This window comes from Mesocricetus auratus, unplaced genomic scaffold, assembly GCF_017639785.1.
Source record: "Mesocricetus auratus isolate SY011 unplaced genomic scaffold, BCM_Maur_2.0 Super-Scaffold_100007, whole genome shotgun sequence".
Lineage (NCBI taxonomy): Eukaryota > Metazoa > Chordata > Mammalia > Rodentia > Cricetidae > Mesocricetus > Mesocricetus auratus.
In genome coordinates this window covers 27,395,231-27,412,571 of record NW_024429191.1, presented here as the reverse complement: position 1 = coordinate 27,412,571, position 17,341 = coordinate 27,395,231, and the positions used below count along the sequence as shown (strand labels likewise).

Here is a 17,341-nt window from a genome sequence, read left to right as displayed (position 1 = left end):
TAGCCGTCAGTGTCTCTCTATGGAGCAAATGTTCTGATTTTGTTTGTCCAGATAAGGAAGTGAAGGGAGGCTTAAAGGAATCAAGCACCTGTAAAGGAGGGATGCAGTGTTTGAACTCAGGTTGATAGACTGCCATTAAATTCTTTCCCAACCATTGACTCCTGCTTTTCTTACATGCACACAGCTGGCTCAATTGAAGTATTTGTTGAACATTCCTGCTTAAAACAAGACACAGGGGAAGCCTGCAGAGAAAGCAGAGTGAACATTGTGCAAGTAAAGTTTTTCCCCCTTCATCCACAAACTGTCTTAGAAGTTCTGTTGATTGTTTTCCTCAAGGGCATTTGACTTCTGGAAGAAACTATCTGTCATGAAAGGGATAGTTTGTCTATCACTAATACTCATGCTTCCATAAATGTCCTTCTGAGTAGTGTGAGTTCAAGGGTTTTTTTAAAAGAAATTTTGACCAAATTTGTTTTATAAAAGCAGTAAGAAGATATGGAGGGTTTTCTTGATTAAAACAATTTATAATTTAGTAAAACTTATAAAATATTTACTGGGCATGAATTCAATGCTTGTACTGTGCTAACAGCTGGAAACTAGTAATCAAGAATTGAACCACGTTTTAAAAAATGAAGATTCATGTTGAAAGTCTTGCAAGGCTGCCTTGGCCATGGGAGGCTGCAATGTGATACACAGGGACTAACTTAGCCAAGACCTGAGCAGTGTGGCAAAGGTGGGAAAAAGAGGGACCAACAAGAAGAGTAGTCATCAGGTATGGGTTCTGGTGTGAGTGAGATTCTCATGCTCAGGACCAAGAGGAAGGAATTCTTCATGCTCAAGGAGAAACTTCTTTGCACTCTGTTGGTAATGACTACTTAATATGAAATCTTTATTGAAATATATGGCACATTCCATACATTACATTACAAGTGTACAATTCATTTCTTTGTGCTCTGTCCAAAATTATACAGCTATCATCTTAATCACTTACAGAATATTTCCATCACCCACAAAGGAAAGCCAGCACCCACATCCTGCTAATCATCTTTGTCCCTATTCATTTCGGCCAGGTCTTTATACTATGAATCTTCTTGTCTCCATGGACCCATCTATTTTGGGAGTGACCATGTGACATATGTTCACATAAATGGAATCAGACAGTAATCTACCATTGTATCTGGCTTCTTTCACTTAGTATGATGTTGTTCACGTCAATCCATGAGATAACATGTATCAGTACTATGCTATGTTTTGTGTGATTGCTAAGTAATTATTAACATTTATGACTGAGTAATGTAGATTGTCTTGTATGCTTTTTGTGCAGAATATTAGCAGCTACTAAAAAGTAGTTCATGGACTTTAAAAGTCTCTAAATAAGCTCACACATGCAAAAGCAGAAACATGAAACTTTAACTTGGTTGCTAATTGTTATTCTTTGGCATTTATGTAACATGCCATACAATTATTTTAAATGTCCAAACAAGATACTACACATTTTGTTCTTTAAAAAAACAATAACATAACATTTGTTTTAGTGTTTAATGTTTGGAGCATTATTAGAGCATGCAAACAGAACACACTTTATAATTTCAATTATAAACTAAACAAATTCAGTTTTATTATAATTCCCCAATAATGGATAGAAATGTATTTTATTGATGGCACATAGGTTTTTTTTGCCTATCACTTGTACTTATTTCTATAGAAAAGTGTGTATGTATATACATCAGACTTACCTTCCATTAGGTATTTTCAATTGTTTAAAGAATGATGTTCAGAAGCTAAGAGATCACTCAGTGGTTAAGAGCATGTCTTGCTCTCACAGAGGCCTGAAGTTCAGTTCCTGTCACCATGTCAGGAATCTCAACACTGCCTGTAACTCCAGCTTGTGAAGGATCTGATACCCGCTTCTGGATTCCATGGGCACCTACACACACACATGCACTTTACCACACTAAGAAACATTCGTATACACCTAATAAAAATAAAATAAATCTTCAAACATACTAGTAATATTTAGTAATATTCAATGAGTCTTGCCTTTTCTTCTGTATTCACTCTGTGTTTGTATTTACATTTTTGGGTGTGTAAGTCAGGGGAATGGGGAGAGTGCCTTTGATAGGAGTAGACACTGAGAGTGACTACTTTCCTTTCCTTGCTATATGAAAACCTCACTCTGTTAAATAATCTCTGGCTGTCAGATGAATGTGAATTTCCCAGATGGAAGTTGCACTACAACAGTACTTTTCCACCCTGGTTGTCACTTCTCTTTCCAGTCCTAAAGAGAGCTCATCGTTTCCAGCCTAAGTGTATCACAGTGGGAGGAGCACAAGCAGAATTACAAAAAGGCAGCACAAATAGAATTTGAATTATTACTTGAGGATTCACACTGTCAGTCTTCAGGGAATTGCTTAAATTCTTTAAAATCTCATTTCTTCACCTCAAAAATAAGAATGATGGAATCCCTGTCTTGGGAAGATAAAACTAGTGAATGTGTTTAAATATTACAAAATGTGCTTTATGCCCAGTAGGAGGAACTCAGTAAATAGCAGTTATCAAAGAAGGAAACCTTTGAACATGGATAGTATAAATGGTTCTTTAGAAACTATTAGGTAATCCAATCACAAAAAGACAAGCAGCGTATGTACTCACTCATATATGAATTTTAGACATAGAGCAAAGTACTACCAGCCCAAAATCCACACCACCAGAGAAACTAGGAAGCAAGAATGACCCCAAGAGAAGAAGTCATGGTCCCCTGAAGAAGGGGATGGGGACAACAACCCCTAAGCAAATTGGGAGCATGGGGTAGGTGCAAAGCAGAGAGGGGGAGACGTGGAGAGGGGAGAACAGGAGATCAGGAAAAGTGAAACAAGGGATGAATAGAGGAGGCCAAGAAAGGAGATGCCTTGATAGATGGATCCAGTGTAGCTTTGGAGAGAGGTCTGGCAATGGAGAAATATTAGGGGATCTACAGGGATGACCCCAACTAAGAATCTAGGCAGTGGTGGAAAGGCTGCCTTTGAACTCCTTCCCCTATAATGAGATTGATGACTACCTTGGTTAGCATCCTAGAGGCATCATCCAGTAGCTGATCGAAGCAGAAACAGGTACCTAGAGCTAAACACTGAACCATACACCTGGAATTCAGTTGCAGAAGGGAAGAGGGATGAGCAAATGAGCCAAGAATGTGCTGAAGAAATCCACAGAAACAATTGACCTGACCTAGTAAGAGTATGGAGACCCTAGTCATAAAACTGGGAAACCAGCATTAGACTGAATCCAAGCCCTCTGAATGTGGGTGTCAGTTAGGAGGCTTGGGCAGTCCATGGGTCCTCTAACAGTGGAGCCAGTGTTTAACCCTAGTGCACAAATGGACATTGGGACCCCATTCCCTATGGAGCCCAAATACAGGAAAGAGGGCCTAGACCCTTCCCCAAATGATGTGAAGGACTTTGATGGTCCTTGTGGAGGGCCTCACTGTCCCTGGGAGGGGGTAGGGTTGGGGGGGTCAGTGAGGGGCTTGGGCGCATGGGAGGGCTAAGGAATAGCGGTATCGATATCTAAAATAAGAGTGCTTCTAAAAAAAAAAAAAAGAAAAAATGAAACCAAAAAAAAAAGAATGGGAAAAAAAGAAACTGTATGATTTACTTTCAAGTTAAAACTGAATCTTCATATGGCTTAGAACTGTGTTTAATGTTCTCATAAAAATCTACCTAATTATTGCAGCTAACTAGAATGAGAATATTAGCCTCAGAAACCCAGGATCTTTTTGTATATGTATATCTTTTATTTAAATTAGAAACAAGCTTGCTTCACATGTCAATCCCAGCTCCCTTTCCCACCCCTCCTCCCTGGTCCTCCCCAACTAGGCCCCCCAATCCCCTCCCAATCCCCACTCTGATCCCCAGGGAGGGTGAGGCCCTCCATGGGGGATCTCCACGAAGGTAAGACTTATCAAGTGTCTCATTATGTATTGCCTAATACAGTGAGATGTGTATCTTCTAAGAGTAGCCCATGTGCACATTGGCTACATTCCTTAATAAAAGCCTAGCCTCCTCTCACCTCTCACCTCTTACCTTTCACCTCTGTTCTCCCTCTGCCCCCCCATCCCTTTCTCCTCCCCCCCTCTCTCTCTCTCTCTCTCTCTCTTTCTCTCTCTCTCTTTCTCTCTCCTTCCCACTACTCTTGTCCCCAGGAACACTATAGTTAACATCATCCATGATGTGGGAAATAGCATAGAACCATGATGACCTGTGGCATGACTCAACATGGACCATAACTTTCTTGGCTTACAACATCTTTGTTACATTTTGTCTACACTCTTGATTTCAGCTTCCACTCAATAACCTGCCAGCGTGGACAGTCATGGAGAAAGTTGGTAGTGTGTGCATCATAACATGTAACACCCTTAGTATGCCTTCAGTAAGTGCCACTACATTCATGGTTGGGGATAATAAACATCTGTTCTATATGATTGAAGATATTAGTAGGCAATGCAGACACAGAAAATGCTGCTTTTTAGAATTCTAGTCCAATTATTTGTTTTCTAGTCTATTGATTCTTCTATCATATTGGTTCTCTGAATTATCCCCCTGTCTCCTACAGGTTGAACAATATTTCCTTGTTTAAGGAATTTCTGTGACTGAGAATTTAAATTCCTGCCACTTATGTTCTTGTAAAATCTGTTTTACGTGCGTAATAATTCCCAAAGTGTTTCTGTAGGAGGAAGTCTATGCCGCCATGAAACATGTGACTTACTAGAGGCACATACAGATGAGGTAATAAAAGGGCGGTTTACCACACCGCTAACCACACCCACTTTAGGCAGGACTAAAGACGTATACGGCTGGAAGTAAAGACGTATACGTACGTAGGCGGAACTACGTCACTAGCCAAGCCCACTTTTGGGCATGGCTAGGGGGCGTTACGGGGGAAGGCATAAAAGACAGTGCACAGGAAGTCTCGCTCTCTTTTCCTGGAGTTCGGCTTCCGGTCCAGTCGCTAGCGGAGATCTGCTGGGCTTCTCGGGGTTTGGTATCTTGTGAGTAATTTTCAACATAAAATACTTAGCTTCACTTTCCGTAATTGTGTGTCGCGTATCGTTACAGCGTCCATAAAGCCAACAGTTTGGTGTCGGAGCGGGATTGGAATCGGGACCCAGAAAAAAACGGCTTCTCTCGGCCCGACCAGGCGCACGTGGACTCTCCTTTCGCTAAGTTCCTCACCACTTCGCTCGGCAAGGCAAGATTCCTGCCGCCAGGAACCAGCACCTTCTACCTGCCGGTAAGGTTAGGTATTCCAAGGTTTCTCTCACGGCCACGTGCTGTTTTACTGGCGGCCAGCTGACTCCGGCCACGTGCTCTCTCACTGGCAGCCTGTTGATTTCGGCCTGAATTACTCCATTGGTAACAAACGTAACTGCTTTATACAATGTCAACAGCTAACACTATGATGCAGGATGTTAAGAATTTTCTTGGTTTTTGTATGGATGGGATTTTAGAAAGGGTTGAGGACCTACCTGAAAGGTGCTTCCTACCCATGATGGTGATTATTAGCTTCATAATCAATATAATTTTGTTAATGAAATGGCTCAAAAATAGGAATAAACTTATACAGGTCATGCAGTCATCGCAGGATAGTTTTGAAATCTTAATACAAAGGATTCAGGAAATGCAAAATTCATTGCAGGAGAGTAAGAAAGGGTTGGTAGAAAATATTCAGGATATTAAAAATGATAATGTAGGTCTGACGAACAGGTTTAAAGAGACGGAACACAAAATTGAATTATTTTCAGGAAAAATGTGTTCCATAGATAGAATTGAAAAATTGGAACATAATGTGGAAACATTTAACGACAAACACGGTTCCATGTTTGATGATTTCACTAGCAAATTACAAAGACTGGAACATAAAATTGAAATGCTAGCAGAAAAGAATTGTTCCATGTCTGAGAGCAATGGTAAACTAACTGATAGAATATCATTTGTAGAAGGCAGTTTACATGCTATTGAGGTACTTGCTAAGGATGAGAATATTAGAAATTTGGAATCACATGTAAATGATGAATGTAAGAAAATGAAAGATTCCATGACATCCTTAGAAAATCATTTGTCCCAAGAACTTCAAGAGCTCAGAGAAACAATGATGAATAGACTGCAGGATTTAGAAGACGCTCAATCTGATACTTCAGAATCAGAAATACAGGCAACAGGTCAGGACAGGAGTTTCCCAAAGCTTCTCAAATGCCGGAATGATTTCCCTAAGGTTGCTATGCGTTCCCCTATGGTTTTTCCAGTATCTGTAACAGAAAAACCAGCAACGAAAAAACAATCAAATGGTCCCATTGCTTATCACTGGGAGCCTATACAGATGAAGGATCTAAAAAATATTAAGGAGGCCATTGTCATGTATGGTCTTCATTCTCCCTTTGTCAGAGAGCTCCTAACCTCATGGGCTACTGTAAATAAAGTAACCCCAAAAGACTGGGCCCAATTAGCCTCTGCAGTACTCGAAAATTCTTGCCAAATTCAATGGAGAGCTTTGTGGAGGCAAGAAGCAAAAGCAATTGAGATTCAGGAATTGCAGAACGGTCATGAAGTACCCCAAGACAAGATTCTTGGGGAGGGTCCTTACGCTGACACGCAGGTTCAATCTGCATATGACGAGCACATGTTGTCTTTGTGCCGTACAGCTGCTTTAAATGCCTTGGATAAGGTTTGTGAAACAGGAGAGATAATGCAACCCTACACCAAGGTATTACAGGGCCCAAGGGAAAGGTTCACTGAATTTTTAGAGAGATTATCCAGAGCAGTAGAGGTACAGGTAGCGAACCCAGAATCCAGGCGTCTCCTTATAGAATCTTTGGCGTATGAGAACGCGAATCCTCAATGCAGGCAGGTAATTTGGCCATTAAAAATAAGATCAGCGCCATTGGAGGAATGGGTTCTGCATACAGCGAACCTGGAATGTAAAAGTCAGGATACAGGAGCTTGGGTAGGTGAAGCTATTTCTACAGGTTTGAGGAGGCACCAGGATGCCAAATACCCTACCTGTGATGATATAGAGGCATGGGTAGGGAAGGCAATCTCAAAGAATTTAAATAGGCGTAAAGATGCAAAATGCTTTAACTGTGGTAGAATAGGACATCTTAGTAGGAACTGTAGACAACGCATTCCTAGAAATAATGCTTTTACCAGGAATGTATCAAACAGAAGGCCTAAGCCTCCTGGTCTATGCAGGAGGTGTGGGAAGGGGCGCCATTGGACTGATGAATGCTATTCCAAAATAGACAGACAAGGTAGATCTTTAAAGCCAACCGAGCCCCGAAAAGAGATTATCCGGTCATTCCCAGTGACAGTGGAGGACAGCCTCTCCCAGGACAATTAGAAGATCCACTGCCCATTGTAAATAATACGGCACTGGATAATACATTAGCTCCAGAGGATGAATCAATTATATCAGGAGGAGGAAGATAACAGCCCATCGACAAATTCATAGTCCACCATGGGTAAAGTGACCTCCTAAAAGGAAAGAGAAGTGTTTTGGTTTTGTCTTCACAGGTAAACTCAGCAAAGAATACTGGACTTATGGATTCCTGTAGAAGAATGAATAGCTACCCTGAGGACCATCAAACAAACTGGAGGCATCTGAACTGCCCCACATCATTGACTCCACCTGACAAGCACTATCCTGAAACTGGCTTGAAACTACATCACTCGACACAACTCCAGACCAAGGAACGGAAATAGCACATCTTCTACAATCTGACCAGAGCTTCAAGATAAGAGCTTCAATCAACACTAGAACCCCAGTCAGGAACTTCAATCAAGCATCTCCTGCCATACTGAGACTGTCTGATCTACTCAGATTTTGTTATACTAACATTTTCTTTTCACAGGTCCCCATGAGATTATCATCGTCCCATCTCAGCAGGAAGTAGTTTTGAGAATTCCACGCCCCCTCTCCCTACTATTGATATTATAAGTTTACACCTGTTAGTGTTAGTTTTCCATTATTTTAGAGTTGGGATTGGAAGGAGGTGTTCATATTTGGGTGTTTCTTTAAGATAAGTTTAGGTTTAGATAGAATAGATGTTTGATACATTTTGTTCATGGACACAAGTTAGTTGTCCTTTTTTAGACTAAAAGGGGAATTGTAGGAGGAAGTCTATGCCGCCATGAAACATGTGACTTACTAGAGGCACATACAGATGAGGTAATAAAAGGGCGGTTTACCACACCGCTAACCACACCCACTTTAGGCAGGACTAAAGACGTATACGGCTGGAAGTAAAGACGTATACGTACGTAGGCGGAACTACGTCACTAGCCAAGCCCACTTTTGGGCATGGCTAGGGGCGTTACGGGGGAAGGCATAAAAGACAGTGCACAGGAAGTCTCGCTCTCTTTTCCTGGAGTTCGGCTTCCGGTCCAGTCGCTAGCGGAGATCTGCTGGGCTTCTCGGGGTTTGGTATCTTGTGAGTAATTTTCAACATAAAATACTTAGCTTCACTTTCCGTAATTGTGTGTCGCGTATCGTTACAGCGTCCATAAAGCCAACATGTTTCCATGTATTTTCTGTGTGATATTATTTGTATAAGAATAAAGTGATTTGGAGTCAAAAGAATCCAGGATTCATCTCCTTAGTTTAGCAAGTAAGAGTTTTATTTATTGCTTATGCAAAGGCCCTTGGCAGCAGGTGGGAAAGTTTCCACCTGGATTTAGGAAACCACACTGCTTCTATGAGGTGGCTGTGGAAACAGTATGATGCTCAATTCCTCGTCTTCCATTCACACCAAATGTGAGAGTTACATGCCCTCACATGTGCAGGCCTCCATTTGGAAGTGGCATATGCCACATTCATTCATATTTATCTATTGCTAGAGATAGGAGATAGCTGGAGGGCCCTGCCTAATAACAAGAGTAGGAGAACCTTCTGTTTCTTCTCAGGAAAAGGCAGAAATTCCTCTCTGAGAGTCCATGCGTTATATCTTTATAACAGTATCACTCTCTTGACATGTTAGAGATCATGACACACCTTGTCTGCAAGAGGAAGCATGCTCTGTAACGTCTTACAAATTCATTTTCTCACAGAAGTTTTCCTTCACTGAGTATCTGGTAGCCCTAGTGTGCCTGGATTCATAATCTCATGAGCACAGGATAGACCGTTCTGGATTTTGCTTGCTGCTTCCCTCTGTCTCAATTCTCCTATTGCCCTTTTAGGGGATTTGATTTTGCAAACCTTTTCTGTAAAAATCAAAGGAAGTGTGATGTTTACCACTAGAACTTTTACACTAATGCCAGTGTCTACAAGGTACTCGCTCCTAAAGTCAAAACAAACAAGCTGTGGTAATAGAGAAAAAGTGACTGCCTGCTGCCGTGGAAAGACTCGCTGTCTGGTGGTGGCTTAGTCTATGCTGTCTAAACAGTTCCTGTGCCTTTTGTTTTGACTGAAAAAAATTTATTGGAGAGCAGTCAGTCAGTCGCTGAATTCCTGGTAAGTGCAAAGTCATGGGTAATCTCGGAGCTCAACACTAAGCCTGGTGAACTGCAAGAAAGATGTAGTGATTGCTTAGCAATAGATATAGCCAACAAATATTTATTGAAGAACTACTCTGTGGTCCAAATATAATATATTGAGAAGAAGAAATTGGCTATGGTAATAATTATTATAGGTTTTAGAGAGCATTGAGAACAAATCTGAATTAAGTGGTTACAGATAAGAGAATATGAAAATGGTCTGAAAAAGTGTTGTAAGGGAAAGGAGTGTGTGAGACATCACAGCAAGGAGCCTTATAGACACTAGAAATGTGAATTTGAGCCTGTACTGCTGCAGGTGAGCTCACTCCACAGGTACCAAACCCAGAATCTAAACTGAAAATACATTTGGGGGGGGGTAAATGCCAGGGACTGGAATTCCCTTTGTATTCCACATTGGCCTCAAAACCACAAGCTATCTGCCTTTGATGCTTGAGTGACTAGATTATGTGTGCCCAGACACTTAGTAGATCCTCACTTTTATTATTCTGTATCTGTACATTAAAGCGTCTCATGAGCCCAAATTATACAATGATTTTATCCTTAGAGCAACCTGTGTGAAATGTGTCAAGGATACTCTCCAACTTATTGATGGTATCAAGGGAGGGCAATCTTTAGAAGAGGAGATTGCAAGAGGTCACATGTAATGGAGAGTGGCTCACTGGGTTGCCTGATATCTCAGAATAGGAGATGGGAAACTTTTCATTGTTTTCAAAGCCAGATGATATTTTAGAATTGATGGATGTTTACTCTTTGCCACTTTTCAGCTATGCCATTGAAGCCCCAAACAGCAAAAGACAAGTAAAAGCAGTGCTGTGGCTGTGTTTCAATAAAATTGTATTTACTAAATCAAGTGCCAGGCAGAGCTCAGTCAATGAAGAGTATTTGCTTAATCCACAATCCATAGTGATTTCTTTTACCTGCTGTGAAGCTGTGGGATTTAATTCTTCATCTTTCTCAGTAGGTGCCATCTCCTTGGATTTTAAGCTATTTCATGAAAAGCAGTACAGTTTTAGGAACACCAGAAAAGCCTTTTCCTAAAAATAATCCTTTCTCATACCAAATTATATTTTAAACTCTATTTTTGGTGCCTCATCTATTTTAGGTATTTAAAACCAAGTTGGATAGCTGCCTTCTAGAAACACTTGAAGATATTTCAGTTTTACAAACTTGAGGTGAGAAAAAGCTTTAGTGATGAGTTCTGTAAGGCTGCATGGTCCCCTGAGGACCTGCCCACCCAAGTGAATGTAATGCACTGTATCCAGCAGACATGCCTCTTGTTTCACAAAGGGACCTGACACTGATTCCAGTTTTCTTAGATTATGGTATCTGAGCATCAAAGGCAATGATGACTGTTATTCCCTTTTCTCTTTGGAGGAGGTCCCACATTTTAAAATGCTATATATTCTTTCTGTACTCTCACATAGAATATGCTGATTATAGGTTGAAACATGAAAGGAAAGAAGAATCAGAGAAAGAAAGGAATGAAGAAATGATAGCTGACAATCCTATTGTGCTTTCTGTTTACTACATTAGCCAATATTCAAAATTCATATAAAAAGAAGTGCTTATGTCATTTACTAATATTAAACTATTTCCTTAGCAGTGAACTAAATTTAGCAGTTTAGCTAAAGTTAAGAGTCTGTTCCCATTGCTATGCCATACTGTTATAAAGTGGGTAGCCTACAAATGACAGAAATTAATTTCTCAAAGCTTTGGAGGCTGAGAAATCCGAGGTCAATGGGCCAGCAATTTTTGTGTTTGGAGAGGGCTTGATGTCTCCCCTCAAGATGGCAGCTTATACACTGTGTCCTTACATAATGGAAAGAAGAGAAAGCAAGGAAGGAGCACACTCCATGTGAAACTTCTTGTAGAAGGTAGAGACCTCAATCTCCCCAAAGTCCCACCTGTTAGTACTCATATAGAAAACTTGCATGTTTGAAGGACACATGTGATAGGTAATACTGTTAATAAAGACAATGCATTTTCATTTCAATGTGTCCTGTACCTCATGATGTTACTGATTTTATTGTTATTGCTAACCATGATGGAAGTATTAAAACAGGGTGGAATGTGCACCCATTCAGAAGTATTCATTGAAAATTTCAACATTATATTTATTAAATCAACTGAATTTATTTTAAAGCTAAATAAAATAAGAACAGAATGATTTATTAAATAGAGCATATGTTTAAGAGTGAATAAGAGTAGAATTAAACAACCCTGTTCAACAGAACACAAGAAGCAAGTCTCCAAAACACCAAAGGATCCAATTAAAAAGTGGGCTGCAGAACTAAATAGAGAATTTTCAATAGAGAAATCTAAAATGGCTGAGTGGCACTTGAGAAAGTGCTCAACATCCTTAGCCATCCAGGAAATGCAAATCAAAACAACTCTGAGATACCATCTCACTCCTCTCAGAATGGCTAAAATCAAAAACACCAATGACAATTTATGCTGGAGAGGATGTGGTGAAAGGGGAACACTCCTCCATTCCTGGTGGGAGTGCCAACTGGTTCAGCCACTTTGGAAATCAGTATGGAGATTCCTCAGAAAAATGGGAATAAACCTACCACAAGACCCAGCAACTCCACTCTTAGGCATATATTCAAAAGATGTCCATTCATACAACAAGGATGTCTGTTCCACTATGTTCATAGCAGCATTATTTGTAATAGTCAGAACTTGGAAGCAACCTAGATGTCCCTCACCCGAAGAGTGGATAGAGAAAATGTGGTACATTTACACAATGGAGTACTATTCAGCAGAAAAAAACAATGGAATCCTGAGATTCGCAGGCAAATGGATGACACTAGAAGAAACCATCCTGAGTGAGGTAACCCAGTCACAAAAAGATAAACATGGTATGTACTCTCTCATATATGGAGTTTAGACATAGATCTGGGGAGTGCCAGCTTACAATCCCATGGCCAGAGAGTCTGGGAAACAGAAACTTCATTCAGTGGCTGATGGAAGAAGAGGCAGACTCCCATGGTTAAGTACTGAGCTGAACTCAAGAAAGCCAGTAACAGAGAGGGAGGACTGATAACCAAAGGCATTAAGACTGGGCTGGTTTAACCCCCAGAAACAGCTGACCTGACAAAGGTTAACTCTTGAATCCCAGGCATCAGCCCGGGAATCGAGCATCGGACTGATCAAGACCCCCTGAATGTGGGTGTCAGTGAGGAGGCCTAGGTAATCTATTGAGCCTTGGGCAGTAGATTAATACTCATCTCGAGTATACACACGGACTTTGGACTCCCATCCAACAATGTGAGATGCATTCTCACCCTGAACTCTTAGGGGAGGGTCTAGGCCCTGCCCTAGATGAAATGACAGACTATGGACACCCCAATGGAGGGCCTCACCCTCCCTGGGGAAATGAGGGGATAATGGGGGGTTGGGGGGAGGGCACAGGAGGAGGGGAGGGAAAGGGAGAGGGACCTGGAACTGACTTGTGAAGCAAGCTTGTTTCTAATCTAAATTTAAACTGAAAAATAAATAAATTAAAAAAAGAATTTATAGCAAATTGGATTGAAAGACAATTGATACACACAGGGCCACAAATACACACACACACACACACACACACACACACACACACACACACACACACACAACGGGCTTCTCACCAAGCATCCATCCTACATTCTTTCAGACCATGTCTATTGAGACTGTGTGTGTGGCAAGTAGGGCTAACATGTCACCAAGGCAGGCCAGCTTTTTATCCTTAGTCTTTACTGGACCCTCTAGGACAAGGAAGCAGATTAGTGTTTGGACAACAAAGTCCAAGGTTCTACAGGCACATTTGGCTGCCAACTCAATCATCTTCTCTCAAAAACAGTATTTAGAAGCCAGCAAGGGAGCAGTAACAGGAAAAACAGAGAGGAGGACCAAACAATGATCATTGAACTAACAAGGACAGGTGATGGATCTTTTCTGCCCAATATCTACTTTCTATTCCAGATTTGTTATCCAGGGCTTTGACTCTGTGAGCAGAGATTTTAAAATAATTGTTCATTTTCTACAATAATTTTCTTGGAACGTTTCTTTACTTTACTGATTATACTCTATTTTCTCAGTAGCTACACATCTTTTTATTCACTTAGAAATGCTTCTCCTTCATGGAGTCTTCTCTAAACACCCCAGTCCACATCAGACTCTATAGTTCTGACCTTTCAACTCTACTCAGATGAAGGCATATGATGTAGTTCTGACGCAACATACTACTTTCTGGAAATGGTGTTTAGTCACATTCTTCCTTAAGTTCTTGGAACCCTACTGATTCAGTAATTATGTGTCCACAGAGTCCTTTTCAGAATTAGGGCCTATGAAATGATGGATTGGTTAGGGCATTACTAGGGAATGAAAAACATGAACAAGTAACAATAGTTGCCTTCAAGAAGCTTATCACTGCATACCTGTGTATGCACATGTGTGTGGGCACATGCATGTGTGTTTGTGTGTGTAAATGTGCATGTGCACATGAGCATGTGTTCATTAAATTGTACCAGTTATATTGTTTTATAACTATTTTAAAATTTTATATTGTTTTATACTAAGTGCATGAGTATTTTATCTATCTGTATGTCTGTGCACAGTGTGCATGCCTGGTGCCTATGGAATCCAGAGAGGACATATTATCCCCTAAAACTGAAGTTACAGGTGGTTGTGGAACTCCACATGGGTACTGGGAGTTGAACCTGGGTCCTTTAGAAGAGCAGCCAGTGCTCTTAACTGCTGAGTCGTCTCTCCAGTCCAAAGATTCTTTTTACTTTTAATTATTGTGTGTGTTCTGTGTGGTAGTAGTAGAGTGGGAAATAGTGTGTATGGGTGTGCAGTACCCTCATAGTCCCAAAAAAGGTGTCTAATTCCCTGGCAGTGTAATTAATTACAGGCAGTAGTGAGCCATCTGATATAGACGCTGGGAATCAAATTGGGGTCCTCCATAAGTACAGTAAGGATTCTTAGCTTCTAAGCCATCTCTACTGATCTTTTGAAATTTCATGAACAATCAAATCTTCCATCATTAAGAACATTTTCTCACCACTTTGCCTCAGACCCAAAGAAACGGGACCAACCAGTGGTGGAGAAATGTCTACAGCTATATGCATGTGTTTTCGTCTTTTAAAGTTGCCTTTAGAAGGTATTTTAAAAGTGACTAACCCCAGAAAGTCAAAGCCTGGGGAAGCAGGGGAAGCTTGTCCACCTTCATAGGTTAGAAACTAACACTGTTGCCTGCTTATCATCCATTCAGCAGACACCAGCAAGTGCTTCCTGTACAGAATTTCAGGGTTTTCTCAGTGTACAGGAAACAAGACAAAAAAGAACACATTGCAGACATTGGAGCTGACACATGATGGTGTATATGGGGTGCCCCAAACAGCAATTGTCAAGACACCCTGAGTTCTTGTTTCAAATAGAACATGCCAGTCAAATCAAGGTGCTCAATGATCCTTTTCTTACTTACTCCCAACCTGGGAACATTACATCTTGTTAATCAAAAGGAACCAGTGCCTTCTGCAGAGATGCCCTCCAGGGGCATTTCCTAGTCACTGGTTAGAAATAGTTAGATATGCCCTGCCAAGTTTTACAATCCCCCTCTCCTAGCCCACTCCTCACACTTGAAGAAACACTGTCTCCCGCAGAGGGCTCCAGTCATCCTGACAGTAATGCTTGCTTTTGTTTGTGTGGGAACCACCCATTGCTGGCAAATGGGGATGACAGAGGATTGGCAGGTATGTGAGCTGGAATGGGTTGCACTCAGGATGCAAGCCCCAGGGATTGGCTCTCAAGCCCTCCTTTCTCATGAATATTCTTCCAGCAGGCATTCGTATGTGTTTGCTCTGTCTTGTACAATTTGTACTGTGCTTGATCCAGATTTGCCTGGGGAGGATAAAGTATCAGAAGCCATTTCAAGTCCTATGTGGTGCTGGGTCATGGGAGGGAGGAGAGCAGGCAGCAGAACCTCCACTGGGCACGTGTGGGTTTAAGGACATTACTTCAGTTTTCTAAAATTCAGCGTCTTCATCTAAGAAACAGGACTCATCTCACGCACACAGTTTATGGAACTCTTGGTTCTTTGTAATACTATATGCGGTCATGATCCCTGGTGGGATTTTTCTGGTGATCCCCCCAATTTTCTGACATTGTAGGAGTGTTTCCACAGCATGAAATCTGCAGTGCCATACATGAGGAAAGTGCCATGGAAATCGGATGGGCCCTCCACTCTTAGCTGGGCATTAAGTGTATCTCCTGGCTAGAGTGCATTCTTTAGGCAGGCAGAGATAGTGTGGGTCTTCTCTGCACATAGGGGTGATGCATAGTAACTACTTGGTTAAGTACTTAATGAAAATGCCACCAGGTCTAATGACAATTTAATTAGGTTAAATTTCTAGTCCACAGGAATGTGTGTTTTAAATGCTTAGTAAATGTGAGCAAATTTTATGTTCTTTTATGAGTATTCTCTAATCTCGCATGTTTTACTGCCAGGCATTAAACTATAAGCCTGCCTTTAACATGTTTGCATCGTAAGTTATAGATGGCAATTACTGGTATATAATGGACGTAGTTAGATGGTCATGCTGTCCTGTTGGGGTAGGCAATTGAGGCCCTTCAGAGAAAGTTCATCTTAAACAATCCCTGAAAGTTTTCCTTGGTGGGACTTCCTGTTAGTCTCCCTGCTTTGAAATACAAATGGAGTTTTCCCTTTTGTCCTGTTCATCTTTTAATTTGGAACTGGATTTTACCCACCCTCTAACTTGGACTATGACTAACACTTTCCCTGGACAATTTGTGAGCCTAAAAAGTGTAACAGGGCAGCAACTGCACAGTTGTGCAGCAGCTGAGCAGAAATTTAATCTGTCTCTAGACATCTAAGAAAATGGGTCTTGAAATGACACATTTCTTATCTTTCACTGGACATGAGTTCCTGTGAAGACAAATAAGCCCATCTTCATTCTTGAAATGCTGTCATTGAAGGAGACCAAGGTAATTGTCTTGCAACATAGCATTTTGGTGGGTAAAATGTAAAGACAGTGTCTAGAATACTGACACTGTATTTGGGAAATGCAAGTTATTTGAACCCTAAGAAACAGTCTAAAAAGAATAAGGAAGGACCTGCAGGGATGATTCCGAAGTTAAGAGCACTTGATGCTCTTGCAGAAGACACTGTTTCAGCCCTAGACTCACCCCAGGCAGTTCACAACCACCTGTAACTCCACATCCAGGGCATCTGGTGCCCACTTCTGGCCTCCATAGGCATCTGCATCCATTTACACAAACCACACACACACACACACACACACAATTTGATTAGAAAAATAAATATTTAAGAATAAGGAAGCTACAATTTGAAAATGTGGGCAAGTTCTATCCTACATAATATGTGATTTAATTATTTTAACACTTGACAATTATTCAGTTGGATTTTTGTTTTGTTTTGAGATGAGGCCTCATGTAGCCTAGGGTGATCTTGAATTTACTATAAAGAAGTGGTTCTCAACTTTCCTAATGTTGCTACCCTTTGACACTTTAATACAGTTCCTCATGTTGTGATGACCTCCAACCATAAAATTATTTCATTGCTACTTCATAACAGTAGCAAAATCATAGTTATGAAGTAGCCCTGTTGTACTGTCCTTAGAGGAGAAGGATTTAACTCAGGCCTCTTGCCACATGAGAGCCCCTTTAGAGGATGTCTGCTGTTTTCTGTTAATAGTTTGACATTCCTGTTCCTAAGGAACATCCCCTCAAATTGTGAGAACTACAAGCTCCACAAAATCTGGATCTTCCCTTAATTG

The 17,341-nt window shown here is 41.0% G+C and overlaps 1 protein-coding gene across 2 annotated transcripts in view; it reads left to right on the top strand.

Annotated features, from left to right (window-relative positions):
- Positions 1 to 8,434: 8,434 nt before the first annotated feature.
- The window catches only part of Sgcd (sarcoglycan delta), a 601,123-nt gene continuing 592,216 nt past the window's right edge, over positions 8,435 to 17,341 (top strand). The window contains exon 1 of one of the 2 annotated variants that reach the window (XM_040747904.1): positions 8,435 to 9,498. The gene's annotated coding sequence lies outside the window, so the exon portion shown is untranslated. Of the gene's footprint in view, positions 11,417 to 17,341 lie in introns of both variants that reach the window. The other variant, XM_040747903.1, reaches the window with a different exon arrangement.